The sequence below is a fragment of the Diabrotica undecimpunctata genome, chromosome 4 (assembly GCF_040954645.1).
Source record: "Diabrotica undecimpunctata isolate CICGRU chromosome 4, icDiaUnde3, whole genome shotgun sequence".
Taxonomy (NCBI): Eukaryota; Metazoa; Arthropoda; class Insecta; order Coleoptera; family Chrysomelidae; genus Diabrotica; species Diabrotica undecimpunctata.
In genome coordinates this window covers 81,246,892-81,272,691 of record NC_092806.1, presented here as the reverse complement: position 1 = coordinate 81,272,691, position 25,800 = coordinate 81,246,892, and the positions used below count along the sequence as shown (strand labels likewise).

General features: G+C 32.1%; 1 protein-coding gene across 3 annotated transcripts in view; it reads left to right on the top strand.

Annotated features, from left to right (window-relative positions):
- Nucleotides 1-25,800, top strand: part of LOC140439726 (NAD-dependent protein deacetylase Sirt2-like) — a 522,839-nt gene that overhangs the window by 81,109 nt on the left and 415,930 nt on the right. The gene's annotated exons all lie outside the window — the stretch shown is intronic.

Here is a 25,800-nt window from a genome sequence, read left to right as displayed (position 1 = left end):
TGAACTTTGTCCAGCACAATTGTGATCCTTAATGTTGTGTTAATTTCAGTGCTGTCCGGTTTATATATATATATATATATATATATATATATATATATATATATATATATATATATATATATATATAAATATATATATATATATATATATATATAAATATATATATATATATATATATATATATATATATATATATATATATATATATATTATATTGATAGTTTATTATAATTTTTTTTTTAATTTTTTATATTTATTTTTATTTAATCTTGCCTTACTTTAATTAATTTTGCTTAATTTTATTTAATTTTTTTAATTTTATTTGATTTATTTTATTTTATACAATTATTTTAAAAATAAAAATTATACAAATTGATCCAGTCGTTCTCGAGTTGTTCCAAAAAAGTATATTATATAAAATTGTAATAAGTATTTATATTAAGTATATTGCGGTATACCGCAAGGTTACTACACCCGTTTCGATTTTTCGAGTCTTACTAAATAGTATTTCACTCCCGTGCAAAAAATCATACAGAGCGATAAGAAGTATTCACTTCAAAAACATTAATTGATTCAATTAGTATTCTATTCTAATATATCTTAAAATTTTTAATTACAGATGCCTAATTTTAATTCCGTTATCGAAACTGAATGTCACTTTAACAAAACTAGAATTCACTTTAATGGGTGTTCAAAACATGCTCGTATGTCGGTACTAATTCCATACTATATTCGGTCTCGCTCTCTGTTAGCAGAACAACCACGTCACCATAGACGGTATAAATGAACCGTCCGCTGTTCCCAGTAGCAGTTAAGATAATAACAGGATAAAACGCGTAACGCTAGCCTGAATAGGTTAGGGAACCATGTTGGAGTTCTATTACTCTGGATTCCCACATAAAGAGCATTTGGCTAATAGTTGTGCCCCTATAGCGCATCAGAGTGCTATAGGGGGAAAGGGATAGTCTGGAGCATTGGAGCGCGGTGGAGTAATTCCCGTTTACACAGGAATTAATACACTTCGCTCCAATGAATTGTTATACACGAACGTAATTTCAAGGGGTAAACAAATCTCTCAGGCTCGGTTCAATTAAATTGCTTACTTGCCATTAGCAGTTTTGCATTGATTAGTGATCACTGTAGTAGGGCCTGGAGCTTAATAACCTTTTCTATTTGTTTTAATCGTTTTAACGTTTGGCATTCCATTCCTCATATAGCTGTAGCTTCCTCTGTGGTTATTGTTAGTTGTTGCTCTGGAAACCATCATGGTCTTCTAACTGTAATACCACAAATTGGTCGCATTGCTCCTGTAGTGATCCTTTTCCAAGTTAACATGCTCCTTTTCTAACTTGGTTGCACCGTACTGAAGACGACTAATATTCAGAAATACGTATATACGGTTGCCTTCCATTGATATACTATTTTGTTTTCCTGTTTTATTTTGTATATATATATATATATATATATATATATATATATATATATATATATATATATATAAATTAAGGATCACTCAGAAGAGTGGTGGGTTTTTTCGGTCAAAAGGTGGAGAAAAAAGACAAAGTTGATGGCTACTTCATCTATTTATTGAAGACGTTTCGCTTTCTTAATCAGAAAGCATCATCAGTTCATCTAAAAAGAACAATATGAAAAAACCACACAAGCATGGAAAAGTTGTTACATGTGTTACCTTAAAACGATATGTAGCAGTCAGTGATATTAAAGTTGTAAATACACTTAAGTAAATGGACATTATACGATTACGATGTATAAACAATAAATTGAACTAAATAAGTTAACAATTTGTTCAAACTAAGCACAGCAAAAAGAACATGTGGTTTTGTTTTTTATATAAAAAATGTATAAGTAAAAAACATTGAAAAAGAGAATGAAGAACTAAGAAAATCATAGATGCACTTCCAACAATACAGCAATAGTTATGATTTGATTTTAACTTTAGGTAGCATTATTATATTAATTAATATTGAAATTGAATAATTTAATGTATAATGAAATTACCACTCCTGGCTTCTTGAATGCTGCCGGTAAAATGGTATTTTATTAAGACAACCACGCCACCAACGCAAAAGACAGTAGAACCTTGAGGTCATTAATTATGACAGAACAGCAAGGTGAAATACCAACCCTAATAATAGAGCGGTTTATTTAAATGATAAGATGAGTTTGGGTGACAACCTGCTTGTAAGGAACCAATAAATGAAAGGAAAGGTGGTTAATAACACCAAATTTCCCCCATTGATCGGCTAAGAAAAAACAAACAAGTGAAGTCAAACCAAAAACTCATATAAAAATCGTCAACGTTGTGGCTGGTTAATTAGCCACAGGAGAAGATCAATTATAATTTCCAACAGTCCAAGGTTCATACACTTGGAGCTGCAAATGAAAAAAGGATTATATGAATCCCTTCAATTATATAACTGTATTGAACTATTTGATTAAAAACAATTAATACAAATCTGTGTCTATGCAACACGAGACTAGGTCAAAAGTAATGCAAGTTGCATAAGTGTAAGATAATATATGAAGAAATATTTCCTATATTCTATTTTATATTTAAATTTATTTTATATGTTAATATATATGTGTGAATATGCAACAAGTGACTATGTCAAAAGTTACATAAGTTTAAGTTAATATAAGTAAGAAATATTTCTTTATTTTTATTTTATTAGAATTTATTTTAATATGTTTATATGTATTTAATTATTTAATAAGAAAATATGGTAAACCTGTACACCTTAAATGACAATGATAAAGTAAATAGCTTATTAAGCCTAATTCTGCAATATTAAAGCATGATATATTTGGCTCAAGTTACTGATATATGTTCTTTGGTTAAGAGCATTCGGGTGTTTAAGTATTGAACACGTTTCCAAAAACTGTCTTTTGACGAGATTACGTTCTGTGCCAAGAATCTTAACTTCATTAAAGTCTATCTTATGCTTGGTATCAATAGCATGCTGGGCGAGAGCACAAGTATGTTTAGATAAATTGATGTCACTACGATGTGTAGTAAGGCGCCCTTTCAATGATCTCCCAGTCTGACCGATATAACATGAGTCACACTCAGCACAAGATATGTGATAAATGGTATTAACTTGTTCCAGAAGGGACAAGGGTGTTTTAGTTTTTGAAAACAAATTTCTAACAGTCTTAGCATTCTTAACAGCGATTTTCATAGGTATGTTTTTTTGTTTATAAAGTTTAATAAGTTTCTCAGGAACTTGAGGAAAGTAAGGTAAAGATGAATAATGGGTAGTAGGAGTCCCAAGATCAGTATCAGGCAGAACAATGCTATTAATTGAATTATTAGATATTATTCTAAGTTGTTAACCATTGGGTATGTCATCTAAAGAGGAGCCATAGCTTAGTAAGTAAAGGTATTTGTTAATGAGAGAGGATGAGTAGGAATTCTCAATCAGAATACTTCTTAGTAATTGAAGTGATTCCCTTCGATTAATCGGATGTGTCAATCTATTTAGCCGACAGCTTAAAGCTTTGATTAAGTTTAGTTTATTTGAAAGGATGACAAGAATGGTAGTTGAGAAACCTATTAGAGGCCATCGGTTTCCTATACCAACTTGTAGTTAAGGTGTTATCTCCCATTCTAATGACACGCATGTCTAAGAAGGGAATACTATTGGTGTCGGGGTCCTCAAGTTCAGCAGTGAACTGTAAGTGAGGATCAAACTCATTAAAGATAGACAAGGTGGCCTGAATCTTGTCTGGGGGTAAGGCTAATAATAAATCATCCACATACCTCTTAATAAAAGGGATTTGAAAATCAAATAGACCCAAACGGTCAGATACCAAATCATCCAGTACAAAGTTGACTAGGATAGGTGAGATCGAGGAACCCATAGGAGTGCCAAATATTTGAAAATAATATTTGTCATCAAAGACCAAGAAATTAGTGTCAAATACTAGTTGCAACAGTTCTGCAAATACATCCCATGAAACAGGACAGTTAGGTTGAATGGAGTTCCAATGATTTCTTAGGGAGAAAAAAAGCTAAAAACTAAACTTAATCAAAGCTTTAAGCTGTCGGCTAAATAGATTGACACATCCCTTTAATCGAAGGGAATCACTTCAATTACTAAGAAGTATTCTGATTGAGAATTCCTACCCATCCTCTCTCATTAACAAATACCTTTACTTACAAAGCTATGGCTCCTCTTTAGATGACATACCCAATGGTGACCAACTTAGAATAATATCTAATAATTCAATTAATAGCATTGTTCTGCCTGATACTGATCTTGGGACTCCTACTACCCATTATTCATCTTTACCTTACTTTCCTCAAGTTACTGAGAAACTTATTAAACTTTATAAACAAAAAAATATACCTGTGAAAATCGCTATTAAGAATGCTAAGACTGTTAGAAATTTGTTTTCAAAAACTAAAACACCCTTGTCCCTTCTGGAACAAGTTAATACCATTTATCACATATCTTGTGCTGAGTGTGACTCATGTTATATCGGTCAGACTGGGAGATCATTGAAAGGGCGCCTTACTACACATCGTAGTGACATCAATTTATCTAAACATACTTGTGCTCTCGCCCAGCATGCTATTGATACCAAGCATAAGATAGACTTTAATGAAGTTAAGATTCTTGGCACAGAACGTAATCTCGTCAAAAGACAGTTTTTGGAAACGTGTTCAATACTTAAACACCCGAATGCTCTTAACCAAAGAACATATATCAGTAACTTGAGCCAAATATATCATGCTTTAATATTGCAGAATTAGGCTTAATAAGCTATTTACTTTATCATTGTCATTTAAGGTGTACAGGTTTACCATATTTTCTTATTAAATAATTAAATACATATAAACATATTAAAATAAATTCTAATAAAATAAAAATAAAGAAATATTTCTTACTTATATTAACTTAAACTTATGTAACTTTTGACATAGTCACTTGTTGCATATTCACACATATATATTAACATATAAAATAAATTTAAATATAAAATAGAATATAGGAAATATTTCTGCATATATTATCTTACACTTATGCAACTTGCATTACTTTTGACCTAGTCTCGTGTTGCATATACACAGATTTGTATTAACTGTTTTTAATCAAATAGTTCAATACAGTTATATAATTGAAGGGATTCATATAATCCTTTTTTCATTTGCAGCTCCAAGTGTATGAACCTTGGACTGTTGGAAATTATAATTGATCTTTACCTGTGGCTAATTAACCAGCCACAACGTTGACGATTTTTATATGAGTTTTTGGTTTGACTTCACTTGTTTGTTTGTTTTTTCTTAGCCGATCAATGGGGGAAATTTGGTGTTATTAACCACCTTTCCTTTCATTTATTGGTTCCTTACAAGCAGGTTGTCACCCAAACTCATCTTATCATTTAAATAAACCGCTCTATTATTAGGGTTGGTATTTCACCTTGCTGTTCTGTCATTAATGACCTCAAGGTTCTTCTGTCTTTTGCGTTGGTGGCGTGGTTGTCTTAATAAAATACCATTTTACCGGCAGTATTCAAGAAGCCAGGAGCGGTAATTTCATTATACATTAAATTATTCAATTTCAATATTAATTAATATAATAATGCTACCTAAAGTTAAAATCAAATCATAACTATTGCTGTATTGTTGGAAGTGCATCTATGATTTTCTTAGTTCTTCATTCTCTTTTTCAATGTTTTTTACTTATACATTTTTTATATAAAAAACAAAACCACATGTTCTTTTTGCTGTGCTTAGTTTGAACAAATTGTTAACTTATTTAGTTCAATTTATTGTTTATACATCGTAATCGTATAATGTCCATTTACTTAAGTGTCTTTACAACTTTAATATCACTGACTGCTACATATCTTTTTAAGGTAACACATGTAACAACTTTTCCATGTTTGTGTGGTTTTTTCATATTGTTCTTTTTAGATGAACTGATAATGCTTTCTGATTAAGAAAGCGAAACGTCTTCAATAAATAGATGAAGTAGCCATCAACTTTGTCTTTTTTCTCCACCTTTTGACCGAAAAAACCCACCACTCTTCTGAGTGATCCTTAATTTATATTGGATTGACGGTCGTACTCCTTTTCTCGATATATATATATATATATATATATATATATATATATATATATATATATATATATATATATATATATATATATATATATATCTTGTTATGGATCAGTTTATCGATCAGAAATAGAATAAAGAGTTTTTTTATTATTTTAATATACCGCGGGCATCTAAGTTAAAATACAACCCTGTACTTATTTGTAATAGACAATAAGAGAAGACATTGTTCCGTGACGGTACCCGGACGAGTTTTTCCTTGAAAGACTGAGTGAATAGTGAAAGGACAATGGAACCTCGTATAATTATAAATTTAAGAATAAACTTGTAATTGTATTTCGCGGTGGGCATTTTTCGAAAGTAAATAAGAATTAGATTTAGATATGAGATAACAAGAATTTGGAATTTTATTTCTGTTGAAAAAGGCAAAATTGTTAATGGTTTCTGAAAAGTAATTTGAGTGAAAGTAGTTTATTTGTTTTAAATATTATGTTGGAAATTTTCTAAATCGAAAATTAGTGGGAAAGATGAATGCTTATGATTGGTTAAAAAGGAAGGATGGGGAATGAGAGAGTGGAGAAGGTTGTCTGGTGGGATTAAAAAGATTATTATGTTACCGGCAGACCAGAAGAGAAGACGTGTTTTTCGTGTAGTCAATCTGAGTACCAGTGTTTTCGTGTGTTAGTGAAAAAGGTGGAAGCTGAGAGCAGATCAAAATCGAGAAGATTAATACCTCTTTTGAGTCTGCATAGTCCACGAGATACAATTGAGAAAGAAAGGAGAATTTGTGAATAAAGAGTACCGGTCAAAAGAGGCTTGGGCTTGTGTTTTCGGAGGAGTAGTTTGCTGGTATGCGGTTTGGATCGATGCTGGGAACGGGGAAGATTTGATGGTAGTCGGACATAATCAATCAAGGAAGGAACTGTGGTTTGATCGAGAGGAGACATCATTGGTGTAAAAAATAAAGGTCAGTCAAATAATTTGAATGAAAGAAAACCTCTAAGATATTCTAAAGATAAAATCAAATATAAACATACGAACTAAGATTCCAAGTTTCAAAGAGTTATTTTTTTGTCAATAAATTATATTTTATATGGTCAATTTTTTTGTGGATATTATAAAAAACAGATCAATAGATAGTTTGTAATTAAAATTAAATTTAGAGTATAGGAGTTTGTTGGGAAAGATAATTGCCCACAAAAGTTATTTATTAATATTCAACGTATTGCTTATTGAAAATAAATATTAATTTGTGTGCATATTTGTGTTGTTTTAATGTTAGTTCCGTTTCCTGTTCTATCCCGATTATGAGCAACTAGGAGATACTGAACCCACTCGAAGAGATATATAAAGTAAAGTAAAATTAAGAAGCACCCTGAGAATTTTTAATAGTAATTGATTTGTATGACTGCATAAATTAGTGAATTAATTAATTAAATAATTGGATTAATTAAATTAGTGTTAATTAATAATAAAACATCATAAAGCAGATCACAACAACATGGCGAGCAAACGTGGGGCTTAAAAGTATCTCCAGTTGTGAATTTGAAGGACCAGAAACGGAAAACAGGTGATTGAGAGAATTTATTTGCCCGTCGGAAAGAATTTGATATATTTATTTGAAAATTTATGAAATTATTTGAGTTATTTTATCTAGGTACAATTTTACATTTATTCTATTTTTGATTGATTTAATTCTTTGATGAATTTAAAATTTATGTGATAAATTGATAATATTTGGGGGAGAAATATTTGTCGTGTTCTGCAACAAAGAGAGTGTTGTAAAATTTCACATTTGGCGGGGACAAAAAACAGTAACAAAAAGAAACAACATGTCGACCACAAGGAGTCAAAGCAAAATGCAAGAAAGAAACGAGGATAACAGATTAGAAGAAACAATTGTTGAAGAAGGATCGGATAATGAAGGAAATGCTACAATAATGGAGGAAAGAAAAGAAACAGGGATGTTAGAAAAATTATTAGCAATGATGCAAATACAGACACAAACAATAGAGAAAAACCAAAAAGAAACAAAAATAACAATGGATAGAAATCAACAAGAAACAAAACAAACAATGAGCAATATAGAGCAGCGTCTGGAAAACTATGAACAGGAAATTAAAGGATGTGTTGAGGGGATAAAGAAAGAACTGATACAACAAATAGAAGAGATTAATGAAATTAAAAACGATATGAAAGAACAAGAAATGAGAATTAAAGATAATTTGGAGGAATTAGAAAAACAAATTAAGGATATCAGAAAACAACGAGAGACTGAAGACAGGAGAGAAGTAATCATCCAAAGTCCGGGTGACATAAAAATACAGTTTGGCGGGGACGTAAAAAAATTACATCCAGTAATTTTCATCAACAATTTAAAAAAGAAAGTACGACATATCGGTAATTTCGAAACAGCAAAGGAAACGATAAGGAACTATCTTAAAGATGAGGCAAGTTTATGGTTTGATAGCAAAGAAGAAGAATTGCAAAATTGGCAAACATTTGAACAAAAATTTCTGAATTATTTCTGGGGGAAAATACAACAGATAGAGATAAACAAGGAATTACAAAATGGGAGATACCAGGATAGTATAGGAATATCAGAAAAAACATATGCCCTACAACTATACAACAATGCAAGACACTTACATTACAACTATTCGTCCGAACAGCTAGTGGAACTAATAGCCAGACATTTTGAAGATACCTTAGAAGATCACATAACTCTACAAAACTACAAAGATATTGACAGTTTATGTCAATTCTTACAAATACGAGAAGCAAAATTAAGAGAAAGAAAAATGAGGAGAACGCAAGAAAATTATAGACAACGAGAAAATCAAGACTATAGAGATAGAGGACAAAACTTTAGGAGAGAGTACACAAGAAGAGAATTTGTCCCGAGGAGGGAAAACGAAAGTAGAGACAACGGAAGAGTAAACTATGAACAAAGAAATCGGCAATGGAACGAAAACAGATATCGAGAGAACCAGAATAGAAACAACACTCGCACATATCAGGAAAACCGAAATAATAATAGAACGAATGAACCGGAAAATCGCGGAAACCGATACGGGCCCGAGAGACCAAGAGAAAATAGAAGAGCGGTCAACAACACACACATAGAGGAATATGAGGAGGAGAGACAAAGCGACAGAAGTAGAAGCGAACAAGAACAGCAAGCGTCTTTTCACGAAGGCGCTCACTAAAGACAAAGAAACAAACAGGAATTTTTTGTCACCCGAAGGAATTTATTAAATTGGCAGAAAATATGGACAAAATAAGTGGAACAAATCTAAAATTTGTAGATGGTTTTATCAACGAGACACCGATTAAAATTATGATTGATACTGGATCGGAAATTACACTGATCAACAGAAAACTAATAGAGGAAGTTAATTTAACGAATTTGATTTACAAAATTCCCAAGGTAAATTTAGTGGGCGCAAATAAACGGACTTTGGCAACGATAAATGAAGGAATACGAATAAAAGTACGATTGGATAAGAAATTTTATGCACTACAATGTGTTGTGATGCCAAACATGTCGCATGATATGATCGTAGGAGTGGATGAATTGGCAGAAAAACATGTGGTGATAGATTTCAAAAATAACACGATGAAAATCACACAGGAAAAAGAATGAAAATTGATATGTGGAGAAGAAAAGGAAAAGGAATTGCGTGTAATATTGAGAAAGTATGAAGATTTAATAAATGAAGAAAACAGAGTAGCCAAAAAGTATGAACATTCATTTGAGGTTAAAGACTTAGGAAATTTTCGATCGAAAACTTATCCGATCCCATATAAATACCGACAGGAGGTGAAAGGAGAAATTAACAAAATGTTAGAAGATCAAATCATAGAGAGATGTGACTCGCCGTACATCAACCCAATCGTGATTGTGAAAAAAAGCAGTGGAGAATTGAGGCTCTGTTTGGATGCCCGCAATATAAATCAACACACGGTATCTCAATATGAATCACCTCTCAACATCGAAGCTATTTTTGGGAGAATTAGGGGAACACACATGTTTTCTAAAATTGATTTGAAAAATAGTTTTTGGTTAATACCGTTAGCAGAAAGATGTAGAAATTACACCGCTTTCTCAATCGATGGTATTGTATACCGATTTAAAGTGGTACCTTTTGGATTACAAAGTGCGTGTGCAGCATTGGTAAGAGCTCTCCATACAATATTAAATAAATATGAAGATTTCATAGTGCACTACATCGACGACTTACTCATTTTTTCACCAGATATATCAAGTCATTTGGAACACATAAAGATTATTTTGGGAGAATTGGACAAGGCCGGATTAAAACTGAATATTGAAAAATGTCAATTTTTTCAAAAAGAAGTGATATATTTGGGATTTAAATTGGACACACAAACAGTTAGTTTAGCCGAGGACCGGGTAAAACTCATAGATGAATATCCAAGACCAACGAATTTAAAAACATTGAGAGGTTTTCTCGGGACGATCAACTATTTTAAAAAACTAATTCCTGATTTAAGCCAGAAGGAAATTCCTCTGATCAAATTATTGAAGAAGGGTGTTAAATGGAATTGGAAAGAAGAACAAGAGAAAGCTTTTCAAATTTTAAAAGAGGAATTCTCGAAAGGAACGAAAATATATCATCCCATGTACAATTTGCCTTTCATACTACGAACTGATGCATCCATACAAAAATTTGCGGGAGTTTTGTCGCAAATACAAAACAATCAAGAAGTGCCGGTTTGTTTTATTTCCCGGGTGACAAAAACACACGAAAGAAAATACAGTGTGACTGAACTAGAGTTTGCTAGCGTACTTTTCTGTGTAAATAAGTTAAGATTTTACCTGTTGGGAGAGCAAAATTCACAATCGAAACTGATCATGCAGCTTTGGTACATATAATGAAAAATCGTCTGGTTAACAATCGTATACATAGAGGCATTTTTTTACTACAGGAGTATGACTTTGAGTTTCGATATATAAAAGGAAAAGACAACATTATAGCCGACGCTCTCACAAGGGATGAAGACTCGGGGAAAAAGGAAGTAATTGCTTTTCATGTAGGACTGAACATTTTGACACAAGAGGAAGGTGTATTTTCGTTAAACGAAATTAGAACAAATCAAGAAGACCTGGAAGAAAGAGAAAAAAGAAGAGCGGAGAGGGAAAACGGTATATTTTTCAAACGAATTGATGGAAAGGAACTATACGTGATAACACGGACATTGGCAGAAAGGATCATACAGAAATTACACGAGGACAATGGACATATCGGCAGCAGGAAGGTTTGGCTGGTTTTTCGCGAAAACTATATATGCCGAAAAGATTACCGGATTGCAAAAGAAGTTACCCAAAGATGTGAAACATGTCAAAAATATAAAAGCAGAAATTTCCGAAATGAAAATGTGGCTAAAAATATTGTATCCCACCAAAAATTAGACATTGTAGCAATAGATATGTTAAGTGATCTGATAATGACCACGCAGAGGAACAAACATATTTTGGTGATGGTAGATATTTTTTCGAAATATGTAAAGCTATACACATGCCGTACGACAAAGGGGAAAGAAATTATGAGAAAGATAGACAATTTTATAGCCACCGTAGGAACGCCAAGGAAAATTCTTTTAGACAATGCTACGTATTTCTGGAGTGACCGATTCAAGAGACAGTTGCAAGACAGGGGAATAGGGACAAATTTTGTCAGTATCCGACATCCTAAAAGTAATCCGTCAGAACGTTTTATACAAGAGACTACAAAATTCCTCCGCATTGCTGCCATTGGACAACATCGACGATGGGATAGGAAAGTGGCAGAAATCGAAAACTACTTGAACACCACTCCAAGTACGGTGACAAAAGAGACGCCGGAATATGTCATGAAGGGTATTATGAGAGTACGGCCATGGGAAGAACCGGAGCAGAGAGAGTATCAAATAGTATTGGAAACTGTTCGAAGGAGGCTGCAGCGCAGTAATGAAAAATATCTCCAAAGGCAAATCCAGAATAGAAAACGAAGACCAGTGACTTTCCAGAAGGGAGAAAAGGTGCTTGTAAGGGCGTTACGAGTATCAAATCTCCCGGGGGACGTGTGTGCAAAGCTAATGCCTAATTTCGAGGGTCCATACATCATACAAAATGAAAATGGAATAAACAGCTATGTTCTTAGACATGTAGAATCAGAAAAGATACGAGGAGTTTACAATATCCAGGATGTGTACAAATACCATGAATAAAAATAAGAGTATAAATTTTAAGATGGAGTAATAAAAATTTAGGATAGGATAAAAAGACTACAAAAGAAAAATTTTGTGTTGAGAGAAAATAATATTTTTTTTTGGTTACACTTAAAAAAAAAAGAAAATTTGTATCTCAAAACAAGGCGGGGATTTGTTATGGATCAGTTTATCGATCAGAAATAGAATAAAGAGTTTTTTTATTATTTTAATATACCGCGGGCATATAAGTTAAAATACAACCCTGTACTTATTTGTAATAGACAATAAGAGAAGACATTGTTCCGTGACGGTACCCGGACGAGTTTTTCCTTGAAAGACTGAGTGAATAGTGAAAGGACAATGGAACCTCGTATAATTATAAATTTAAGAATAAACTTGTAATTGTATTTTGCGGTGGGCATTTTTCGAAAGTAAATAAGAATTAGATTTAGATATGAGATAACAAGAATTTGGAATTTTATTTCTGTTGAAAAAGGCAAAATTGTTAATGGTTTCTGAAAAGTAATTTGAGTGAAAGTAGTTTATTTGTTTTAAATATTATGTTGGAAATTTTCTAAATCGAAAATTAGTGGGAAAGATGAATGCTTATGATTGGTTAAAAAGGAAGGATGGGGAATGAGATAGTGGAGAAGGTTGTCTGGTGGGATTAAAAAGATTATTATGTTACCGGCAGACCAGAAGAGAAGACGTGTTTTTCGTGTAGTCAATCTGAGTACCAGTGTTTTCGTGTGTTAGTGAAAAAGGTGGAAGCTGAGAGCAGATCAAAATCGAGAAGATTAATACCTCTTTTGAGTCTGCATAGTCCACGAGATACAATTGAGAAAGAAAGGAGAATTTGTGAATAAAGAGTACCGGTCAAAAGAGGCTTGGGCTTGTGTTTTCGGAGGAGTAGTTTGCTGGTATGCGGTTTGGATCGATGCTGAGAACGGGAAAGATTTGATGGTAGCCGGACATAATCAATCAAGGAAGGAACTGTGGTTTGATCGAGAGGAGACATCATTGGTGTAAAAAATAAAGGTCAGGAATGAAAGAAAACCTCTAAGATATTCTAAAGATAAAATCAAATATAAACATACGAACTAAGATTCCAAGTTTCAAAGAGTTATGTTTTTGTCAATAAATTATATTTTATATGGTCAATTTTTTTGTGGTAATTATTATAAAAAACAGATCAATATATAGTTTGTAATTAAAATTAAATTTAGAGTATAGGAGTTTGTTGGGAAAGATAATTGCCCACAAAAGTTATTTATTAATATTCAACGTATTGCTTATTGAAAATAAATAATAATTTGTGTGCATATTTGTGTTGTTTTAATGTTAGTTCCGTTTCCTGTTCTATCCCGATTATGAGCAACTAGGAGATACTGAACCCACTCGAAGAGATATATAAAGTAAAGTAAAATTAAGAAGCACCCTGAGAATTTTTAATAGTAATTGATTTGTATGACTCTGCATAAATTAGTGAATTAATTAATTAAATAATTTGATTAATTAAATTAGTGTTAATTAATAATAAAACATCATAAAGCAGATCACAACAATATATATATATATATATATATATACAACGCAAAAGTCTAAGGATATTTTAATAATTTGACAATACCAATGACAGAATTTTCATGGTCATATAAATTTGCTTGTACTATAATTGTTGATACAGACAGTCACTTCTTATCAAAAAAAAAATTGTAAAACTGATAACAATACGTATTTTAGAATGTTTTTTATAAGGGACAAAAAAATCGACATTTTTATGTTTTGTTTATTTTTAATTTTAGTCACTGTATACCATTCTTGCTTAATAGGTGGGTTAAAGATATTGTCTTTTTACCATGCAACGACAACATTTAACGTTGGACGAGATAAATAGAGCCGTGGGCCTCCTTCAAGTTGGTATGCGACAAACTCAAGTTGCTGACCAGCTGGGTGTCTCCCAAAGCGTCGTAAGTCGTTTGTGGCGTCAGTTTAGGGACATTGGGAGTCCAGCCGAGCAACATCCAGGACGTGGTCGCTCTACAACCGTCGCTCAAGACCGATATTTAATTTCAAATGCCAGAACGCAGCCAACAATCACAGCACCCGAGCTGGTTAATAAATTACAGCTTGCACATAATGTAACAATTAGCAGCCGTACTGCAAGAAATCGTCTCTATGAAGCCAATCTTCGTAGTCGGCGACCACTGAGATGTCCACCTCTATCTAGAGGCAATCGAGCTGCAAGATTAATCTGGTGTCAAGAGTTTCAGAATTGGACTGACAATGACTGGGCCACAGTTTTGTTTAGAGACTAGTCTAGATATGGATTTCATCCAGATTCCCGTCGGACAAGAGTTTGGAGACGACCCGGAAATGGAAAACGATTACAACATCTTCAAGAAGTGTATGCATACAGAGGTGGTACATTAATGGTATGGGGCGGAATCATGATTGACGGAAGAACTGACCTCATTTTCCCACGTGGTTTCTCACAAGTCAGCAATATTTGGACACTATTCTTGAACCTGTTGTGCGCCCGTTTGCTGCTGTTGTTGGAGAAAATTTTTACTTTATGCATGATAACGCTCGACCACATGTTGCGCATATTGTAACAAACTGGTTGGATAACGTGGGTATTGATGTATTGTCGTGGCCAGCACAATCACCGGACTTGAATCCCATTGAGCATGTATGAGACATGCTCCAACGAAAAATTACTCCACATATGGGCAATATCTACAATGAGTTTCAATGAAAAGAGCTTCTGAGAGAAAAATGGACACAACTACCTCAAGCAGACATTAACAATGTGATTCGGAGCATGAACAGTACATGTAAAACTGTGATAAACCAACGTGGTGGCCATACTGTATTTTAAATTTAAATTTCGTATTTTTGACATTTTATGGTGGTATGTGAAACATGGGTGATTTGCAATATATTTTTTTTGCTCCAATTTTCTGTTTTTTTTGCAATTTATGGTTTTTGACATATTAAACAACAATTTAAACTACAAATTTTGTATTACTTTTTTTAAATTGATTAGAGATAAACAAAATACGTCTATTTATAAAAATATCCCTAGACTTTTGCGTTGTGTGTATATATATATATATATATATATATATATATATATATATTGTTTGTGTATAGTTTTAGCAATGAGTGTTTTTAAATAACATTATATAATATATATATATATATATATATATATATATATATATATATATATATATATATATATATATATATATATATATATAGGGTTTTTATCGCGGTTCTCAAAGAATTAGTTTGTAAGCACTTTTTGATTTTTATCGTTTATCTTTATTATAATTATTATGAAACACACATATATATCTAATATAGACAATGTCAATTTAAAACAAACTATCTTTAAATTGAAATTCTTATGACACTAATTAAATTATATTAACAAAATTTGGTACCTTTTTGTCACTGAATGCCTAAATGAAAATGAAATGAATCGTCAGCCTCGGTTATCCTTCTTGTTTTGAACTTGCATTGCCAAATACACCACAATGTTTTAATTATCAGCTTCCGCCATTTTAAAATATTTTTCTTCTTAATAGCATTTATAAATCGGTAAAATATTCTTCCTTTTTGATTGCTTTTTTGTTTATTCTTCTTTCTAATAATCTTTTTTTCTCTTCCAATCTCCAATCACCATATACATAATATAATTTTTAATCTCCAACTAATACTCTCTTAATACTATCTTTTAATCTTCATCTAATATACTTTCCAACTACTGAATCACTGATTACTGACTATCTTGAATACTACATTAATGACTATTGAATACTGTACTAATAACCTAATACTCTAATACTGACCATAATACTGACCATACTGACCATCTTGAATCCAAATCACATCTTATTTATATCATTTCAATGTTCACGAATATTCTTGAAAGAAAATATATTCGAATCCTTCTATTTCATAGACACTACAATGTTCGCGAACATTCTACTGCGAAAAAAGGTTAAATTCTTTATATTGACGTCTTATTTTAGAGTTCTAGATAATTCTTTCTATTGACGTCTTATTTTAGAGTTCTAAATAATTCCTTACTCTTCTATTGAGAATTTTATGGAAATTTAGGCTTTTCAGATCAGAATGTAAACTTATATATAAATTAAACATTTTAAATTAATAAATAACACTATTTTAAATCCATAATTATTTACAAAAGTTCCTACAACCAAATTTACTTCAGTGTATATTTGGTTGCCTATAAAGATGGCGTACTCAAATATATTTATAATATCATAATTATTAAAATAACCAAATACATTGCAAAATAAAAACTTTTTAACCTTATTATTATGCTAATTTCTTAAGAATGCCCTCGTATAAATACTTTTTATAATATTCTCTAGTATATAACATAAATTATTTCTTGAATCACTATTTAAGTTCAATCTAGATTACCTTCGTTTCTCCTATATTTAATATCTCAATATTATCTCAATATATATATAATATATATATATAATATATAATATATATATATATATATATATATATATATATAATATATATATATATATGTATATATATATAATATATATATATATATATATATATATATATATATATATATATATATATATATATATATATATTGTTGTGATCTGCTTTATGATGTTTTATTATTGACTAAGACTAATTTAATTAATCCAATTATTTAATTAATTAGTTCACTAATTTATGCAGAGTCATACAATTCAATTACTATTAAAAATTCTCAGGGTGCCTTTTTAATTTTACTTTAATCAGTTTACTTTATATATCTCTTCTAGTGGGTTCAGTATTCTAGTTGCTCATAATCGGGATAGAACAGGAAACGGAACTAACATTAAAACAACATAAATATGCACACAAATTATTATTTATTTTTAATAAGCAATACGGTGAATGTTAATAAATAACTTTTTGTGGGCAATTATCTTTCCCAACAAATTCCTATACTCTAAATTTAATTTTAATTAACAAACTATCTATTGATCTGTTTTATAATAATATCTACTAAAAAATTTACCATATAAAAAAAATAATTTATTCACAAAAAAATAACTCTTTAAAACTTGGAATCTTAGTTCGTATGCTTATATTTGATTTTATCTTTAGAATGTCTTAAATGTTTTCTTTCATTCAAATTATTTGACTGACCTTTATTTTTTTTACACCAATGATGTCTCCTCTCGATCAAACCACAGTTCCTTCCTTGATTGATTATGTCCGGCTACCATCAAATCTTTCCCGTTCCCAGCATCGATCCAAACCGCATACCAACAAACTACCCCTCCGAAAAACACAAGCCCAAGCCTCTTTTGACCGGTACTCTTTATTCACAAATTCTCCTTTCTTTCTCAATTAGATCTCGTGGACTATGCAGACTCAAAAGAGGTATTAATCTTCTCGTTTTTGATCTGCTCTCAGCTTCCACCTTTTTCACTAACGAACGAAAAACACTCTTACTCCGATTGACTACACAAAAAACACGTCTTCTCTTCTGGTCTGCCGGTAACATAATCCTCTTTTCAATCTCCCCAGACAACCTTCTCAAACTCTCTCGTCCCCCATCATTCCTTTTTAACCAATCATAAGCATTCATCTTTCCCACTAATTTTCGATTCAGAAAATTTCCAACATAATATTTAAAACAAATAAACTAATTTCACTCAAATTACTTTTCAGAAACCATTAACAATTTTGCCTTTTTCAACCGAAATAATCTTCCAAATTCTTGTTATCTCATATCTAAATCTAATTCTTATTTACTTTCGAAAAATGTCCACCGCAAAATACAATTACAAAGTTTATTCCTTAAATATATAATTACACGAATTCCATTGTCCTTTCACTATTCACTTAGTCCTTCAAGGAAAAACTAGTCCGTCACGGAAACAATGTCTTTTCTTATGCTAACGATTACAAATAAGTACAGGGTTGTATTTTAACTTATATGCCCGCTATATATTAAAATAATAAAAAAAAAACTCTTTATTCTATTTTTTATCGATAAACTGATCCATAACAAATCCCCGCCTTGTTTTGAGATACAAATATTCTTTTTTTTTTTTTAAGTGTAACCAAAAAAAAATATTATTTTCTCTCAACACAAACTTTTTCTTTTGTAGTCATTTTATCCTATCCTAAATTTTTATTACTCCATCTTAAAATCTATACTATTTTTATTCATGGTATTTGTACACATCCTGGATATTGTAAACTCCTCGTATCTTTTCTGATTCTACATGTCTAAGAACATAGCTGTTTATTCCATTTTCATTTTGTATGATGTATGGACCCTCGAAAATAGGCATTAGCTTTGCACACACATCCCCCGTGAGATTTGATACTCGTAACGCCCTTACAAGCACCTTTTCTCCCTTCTGGAAAGTCACTGGTCTTCGTTTTCTATTCTGGATTTGCCTTTGGAGATATTTTTCATTACTGCGCTGCAGCCTCCTTCGAACAGTTTCCAATACTATTTGATACTCTCTCTGCTCCGGTTCTTCCCATGGCCGTACTGGCATAATACCCTTCATGACATATTCCGGCGTCTCTTTTGTCACCGTACTTGGAGTGGTGTTCAAGTAGTTTTCGATTTCTGCCACTTTCCTATCCCATCGTCGATGTTGTCCAATGGCAGCAATGCGGAGGAATTTTGTAGTCTCTTGTATAAAACGTTCTGACGGATTACTTTTAGGATGTCGGATGCTGACAAAATTTGTCCCTATTCCCCTGTCTTGCAACTGTCTCTTGAATCGGTCACTCCGGAAATACGTAGCATTGTCTAAAAGAATTTTCCTTGGTGTTCCTACGGTGGCTATAAAATTGTCTATTTTTCTCATAATTTCTTCCCCCTTTGTCGTACGGCATGTGTATAGATTTACATATTTCGAAAAAATATCTACCATCACCAAAATATGTTTGTTCCTCTGCGTGGTCATTATCAGATCACTTAACATATCTATTGCTACAATGTCTAATTTTTGGTGGGATACAATATTTTTAGCCACATTTTCATTTCGGAAATTTCTGCTTTTATATTTTTGACATGTTTCACATCTTTGGGTAACTTCTTTTGCAATCCGGTAATCTTTTCGGCATATATAGTTTTCGCGAAAAACCAGCCAAACCTTCCTGCTGCCGATATGTCCATTGTCCTCGTGTAATTTCTGTATGATCCTTTCTGCCAATGTCTGTGTTATCACGTATAGTTCCTTTCCATCAATTCGTTTGAAAAATATACCGTTTTCACTCTCCGCTCTTCTTTTTTCTCTTTCTTCCAGGTCTTCTTGATTTGTTCTAATTTCGTTTAACGAAAATACACCTTCCTCTTGTGTCAAAATGTTCAGTCCTACATGAAAAGCAATTACTTCCTTTTTCCTCGAGTCTTCATCCCTTGTGAGAGCGTCAGCTATAATGTTGTCTTTTCCTTTTATATATCGAAACTCAAAGTCATACTCCTGTAGTAACAAAATGCCTCTATGTATACGATTGTTAACCAGACGATTTTTCATTATATGTACCAAAGCTGCATGATCAGTTTCGATTGTGAATTTTGCTCCCAACAGATAAAATCTTAACTTATTTACACAGAAAAGTACGCTAGCAAACTCTAGTTCAGTCACACTGTATTTTCTTTCGTGTGTTTTTGTCACCCGGGAAATAAAACAAATCGGCACTTCTTGATTGTTTTGTATTTGCGACAAAACTCCCGCAAATTTTTGTATGGATGCATCAGTTCGTAGTATGAAAGGCAAATTGTACATGGGATGATATATTTTCGTTCCTTTCGAGAATTCCTCTTTTAAAATTTGAAAAGCTTTCTCTTGTTCTTCTTTCCAATTCCATTTAACACCCTTCTTCAATAATTTTATCAGAGGAATTTCCTTCTGGCTTAAATCAGGAATTAGTTTTTTAAAATAGTTGATCGTCCCGAGAAAACCTCTCAATGTTTTTAAATTCGTTGGTCTTGGGTATTCATCTATGAGTTTTACCCGGTCCTCGGCTAAACTAACTGTTTGTGTGTCCAATTTAAATCCCAAATATGTCACTTCTTTTTGAAAAAATTGACATTTTTCAATATTCAGTTTTAATCCGGCCTTGTCCAATTCTCCCAAAATAATCTTTATGTGTTCCAAATGACTTGATGTATCTGGTGAAAAAATGAGTAAGTCGTCGATGTAGTGCACTATGAAATCTTCATATTTATTTAATATTGTATGGAGAGCTCTTACCAATGCTGCACACGCACTTTGTAATCCAAAAGGTACTACTTTAAAACGGTATACAATACCATCGATTGAGAAAGCGGTGTAATTTCTACATCTCTCTGCTAACGGTATTAACCAAAAACTATGTTTCAAATCAATTTTAGAAAACATGTGTGTTCCCGTAATTCTCCCAAAAATAGCTTCGATGTTGAGAGGTGATTCATATTGAGATACCGTGTGTTGATTTATATTCCGGGCATCCAAACAGAGCCTCAATTCTCCACTGCTTTTTTTCACAATCACGATTGGGTTGATGTACGGCGAGTCACATCTCTCTATGATTTGATCTTCTAACATTTTTTTAATTTCTCCTTTCACCTCCTGTCGGTATTTATATGGGATCGGATAAGTTTTCGATCGAAAATTTCCTAAGTCTTTAACCTCAAATGAATGTTCATACTTTTTGGCTACTCTGTTTTCTTCATTTATTAAATCTTCATACTTTCTCAATATTACACGCAATTCCTTTTCCTTTTCTTCTCCACACATCAATTTTCTTTCTTTTTCCTCAATTTCTTTGCACATATTTATCTTGTATTCTGCCTCCTCCATTTCGCATACCTCTTCAAATACCACTGTTTCAATTGTACCTCTTTCGTCTTCTTTTGTTAATCTTTCTTCTTTTTCTTCTTCTGGGCTCATCTCTTCTTTTGAGGACACCCACTTTTCACTTTCTTTTGCCAATCTCCTCTTTGTTCTCTGTCCTTGCTTCATTGCCAAATTCATTTCCACCGTTTGTTCTTTATCTAAATCAATTTTCCGTTTCTCATTTTCCTTTTCCATTTCCTTACTGTCCTGTTCTTCTTCTTTTTCCTCTGTGATTTTCATCGTGTTATTTTTGAAATCTATCACCACATGTTTTTCTGCCAACTCATCCACTCCTACGATCATATCATGCAACATGTTTGGCATCACAACACATTGTAGTGCATAAAATTTCTTATCCAATCGTACTTTTATTCGTATTCCTTCATTTATCGTTGCCAAAGTCCGTTTATTTGCGCCCACTAAATTTACCTTGGGAATTTTGTAAATCAAATTCGTTAAATTAACTTCCTCTATTAGTTTTCTGTTGATCAGTGTAATTTCCGATCCAGTATCAATCATAATTTTAATCGGTGTCTCGTTGATAAAACCATCTACAAATTTCAGATTTGCTCCACTTATTTTGTCCTTATGTTCTGCCAATTTAATAAATTCCTTCGGGTGACAAAAAATTCCTGTTTGTTTCTTTGTCTTTAGTGAGCGCCTTCGTGAAAAGACGCTTGCTGTTCTTGTTCGCTTCTACTTCTGTCGCTTTGTCTCTCATCCTCATATTCCTCTATGTGTGTGTTGTTGACCGCTCTTCTATTTTCTCTTGGTCTCTCGGACCCGTATCGGTTTCCGCGATTTTCCGGTTCATTCGTTCTATTATTATTTCGGTTTTCCTGATATGTGCGATTGTTGTTTCTATTTTGGTTCTCTCGATATCTGTTTTCGTTCCATTGCCGATTTCTTTGTTCATAATTTACTCTTCCGTTGTCTCTACTTTCGTTTTCCCTCCTCGGGACAAATTCTCTTCTCGTGTACTCTCTCCTAAAGTTTTGTCCTCTATCTCTATAGTCTTGATTTTCTCGTTGTCTATAATTTTCTTGCGTTCTCCTCATTTTTCTTTTTCTTAATTTTGCTTCTCGTATTTGTAAGAATTGACATAAACTGTCAATATCTTTGTAGTTTTGTAGAGTTATGTGATCTTCTAAGGTATCTTCAAAATGTCTGGCTATTAGTTCCACTAGCTGTTCGGACGAATAGTTGTAATGTAAGTGTCTTGCATTGTTGTATAGTTGTAGGGCATATGTTTTTTCTGATATACCCATACTATCCTGGTATCTCCCATTTTGTAATTCCTTGTTTATCTCTATCTGTTGTATTTTCCCCCAGAAATAATTCAGAAATTTTTGTTCAAATGTTTGCCAATTTTGCAATTCTTCTTCTTTGCTATCAAACCATAAACTTGCCTCATCTTTAAGATGGTTCCTTATCCTTTCCTTTGCTGTTTCGAAATTACCGATATGTCGTACTTTCTTTTTTAAATTGTCGATGAAAATTACTGGTTGTAATTTTTTTACGTCCCCGCCAAACTGTATTTTTACCTCGCTTGTTCCATGGATAACCATTTCCCTTCTTTCCCCGGAATTTTGTTCCTTCTTGATTTCCTCCATTTTTATTTCTATTTCTCGCATATCTTCTTGTAACGCGTTTTCAAATTTGTTTCTAATTTCTCTAGTTCCTTTTTCTGGCAATTTCGTATCTCCTTCATTGTATTTTGGATATCTTTAATCTCTGTCTCTTGTTTTGCATTGTTTAGGGTTATTTCTTCTATCTGTTGTATCAGTTCTTTCTTTATCCCCTCAACACATCCTTTAATTTCCTGTTCATAGTTTTCCAGACGCTGCTCTATATTCCTGTTGTTTTCTTCCATTGTTTGTTTTGTATCTTGTTGATTTCTATCCATTTTATCCATTTTCTTTGATGTTTCATTCATTGTTTGTGTCTGTATTTGCATCATTGCTAATAATTTTTCTAACATCCCTGTTTCTTTTCTTTCCTCCCTTATTGTAGCATTTCCTTCATTATCCGATCCTTCTTCAACAATTGTTTCTTCTAATCTGTTATCCTCGTTTCTTTCTTGCATTTTGCTTTGACTCCTTGTGGTCGACATGTTGTTTCTTTTTGTTACTGTTTTTTGTCCCCGCCAAATGTGAAATTTTACAACACTCTCTATGTTGCAGAACACGACAAATATTTCTCCCCCAAATATTATCAATTTATCACATAAATTTTAAATTCATCAAAAATTAAATCAATCAAAAATAAAATAAATGTAAAATTGTACCTAGATAAATTAACTCAAATAATTTCATAAATTTTCAAATAAATATATCAAATTCTTTCCGACGGGCAAATAAATTCTCTCAATCACCTGTTTTCCGTTTCTGATCCTTCAAATTCATAACTAGAGATACTTTTAAGCCCCACGTTGGCTCGCCATGTTGTTGTGATCTGCTTTATGATGTTTTATTATTGACTAATGTTGTATTTTAACTTATATGCCCGCTATATATTAAAATAATAAAAAAAAACTCTTTATTCTATTTTTGATCGATAAACTGATCCATAACAAATCCCCGCCTTGTTTTGAGATACAAATATTCTTTTTTTTTTTTAAGTGTAACCAAAAAAAATATTATTTTCTCTCAACACAAACTTTTTCTTTTGTAGTCATTTTATCCTATCCTAAATTTTTATTACTCCATCTTAAAAGTACAAAATATAAGTCAAATAATTCACCTAATAAACTATAAAAGATATTTCGAAGAAATGAAAGTCGATTATCCTGGATGACCTGTACTAAAATAAATTTAAAATATGCATAAATTATTTTCTTTGTAAAATATATTCGAGTGACGTGAGTGATGAAATGAACAATGCAACCGGGTTTTCCAAATGGACTTGTACAGTGAATAAGACAATAGGATAGAATATTTAGAAATTATATTTCTCCGTTAGTTCTTAAGAATTTGTAAAAACCGATTAGCATGTTAATAGTTTTTAGGAAATTTATAATTGTAGATAAAATTGTTGTTTGTTATCTAAATGATAGATGGGGATAAGTGTGACGAACTCTGATTGGAGGAGATTGAAAAAAAGTGGGATAGGTATGTAGGAATGAGAGTTTAGCTAAATTTTTGAGGGAGAAAAGATAATGAGTTGTTTTCCAAAGGTGCAAGGCGAACAGTCGTTGTTCTCTGGTGGTTCCCAAGGTGGAGTTTTCTTGGAGTTAGTGTATCTGACGGAAGCTGATCCAGAAAAATATTATAAGTTATACTTTTCTACTTATATATTACAAGAGTCACTATTCAGACCGGAACGAGAGATTCAGTTTATCGAGAGGAGAAGAGGCTAGCATTTTTTGAACGATACGTGCATCTGAAGGAGATCAATTGAACACGAGAGGCTCGCAATAATTTGTTGTAAGATTGCTGATTACCTAGGGAACTGCTAAGAATAGATAGTGTAGGCTACAAGGAACAAGGATTTGGACAACTCATCATCAGAGAGATAGTTTATTTTTACCATTCGTCAGTTTTTCTTTATCAACAAAGTTTTTTTTTATTGCTTCAGAAAAGATAGAAATATTTATCAGGAGATATAGAACAACAATTTTGATTTTAAATTTTAATTTATATAGTATATAACATTAATTTTTGAAGGTTCACGTACGTAGAACAAAATTTTGATAATCATTATATGAGATATTTTTTGTTGAAGATATTTGAGTGTGAATTTCATTTCAATATTTAATTTTGTATCATATATGTTTATTATTCCGGTATTCCTTAGACCTTACCTATCATATGTAAAGCATAGATATTGAAGCACGAATATAACCCTGAGATAAGAGAATTAAATAGTGTCATAAAATCATAATTGCATCATTTAAATAAGTTTAATTAATTAATTAATTAATTAGCTAATTAATTGCTTGGCGCACCTCTGACTTTTAATATCACATTAACATCAAATTTGGGAATGCCAAAAGTCTTTTTTTTTTAAAGAATTTATTAGAGCTAAAACGACTAATTGCAATAAAAGCATATTCTAAACTGAATAAAATATTAGTTAAAATAAAACATATACAGTTGCAATTATACAATTCACAATATTACGAAACATAGCGTCAGCACTCCTAAGTTCAATGTCTTTGACCATGTCAGCAGTCCTAAGTCCATGGCCTGAATAAACCCATAGGCGTCGCTCTATAACTCCTCTTCCCCTAGAATGAAGCTCCTTGTGGGAGGTGAATTTTCGAACTGGAATCGTCTGGGTCCTATATGTTTGACATTCTTATGTCTTCCTTTCTTTTGGTTTCTTTTCTTGTTCTTATCGTTATTTTGTTATAGATAATGTAGATGATTATTACCTTTTCGCATACAGTATAGGTATAAGTTTATGGTCGGTATGGACCTTATGTGAGATGGAGTGAGAAACACCTGTTTAAAAAGAGAGAGGTATATTAAGTCCGCCCTTTAAATCGCCGAACTTGCATGAGTGGAAATAATAAAAAAGGGGAAATTCAACGTTGCCAAACTTATTGGTTTTATTTGACCTGTTGTCTTTTTAGCATTTGAACAATGTTC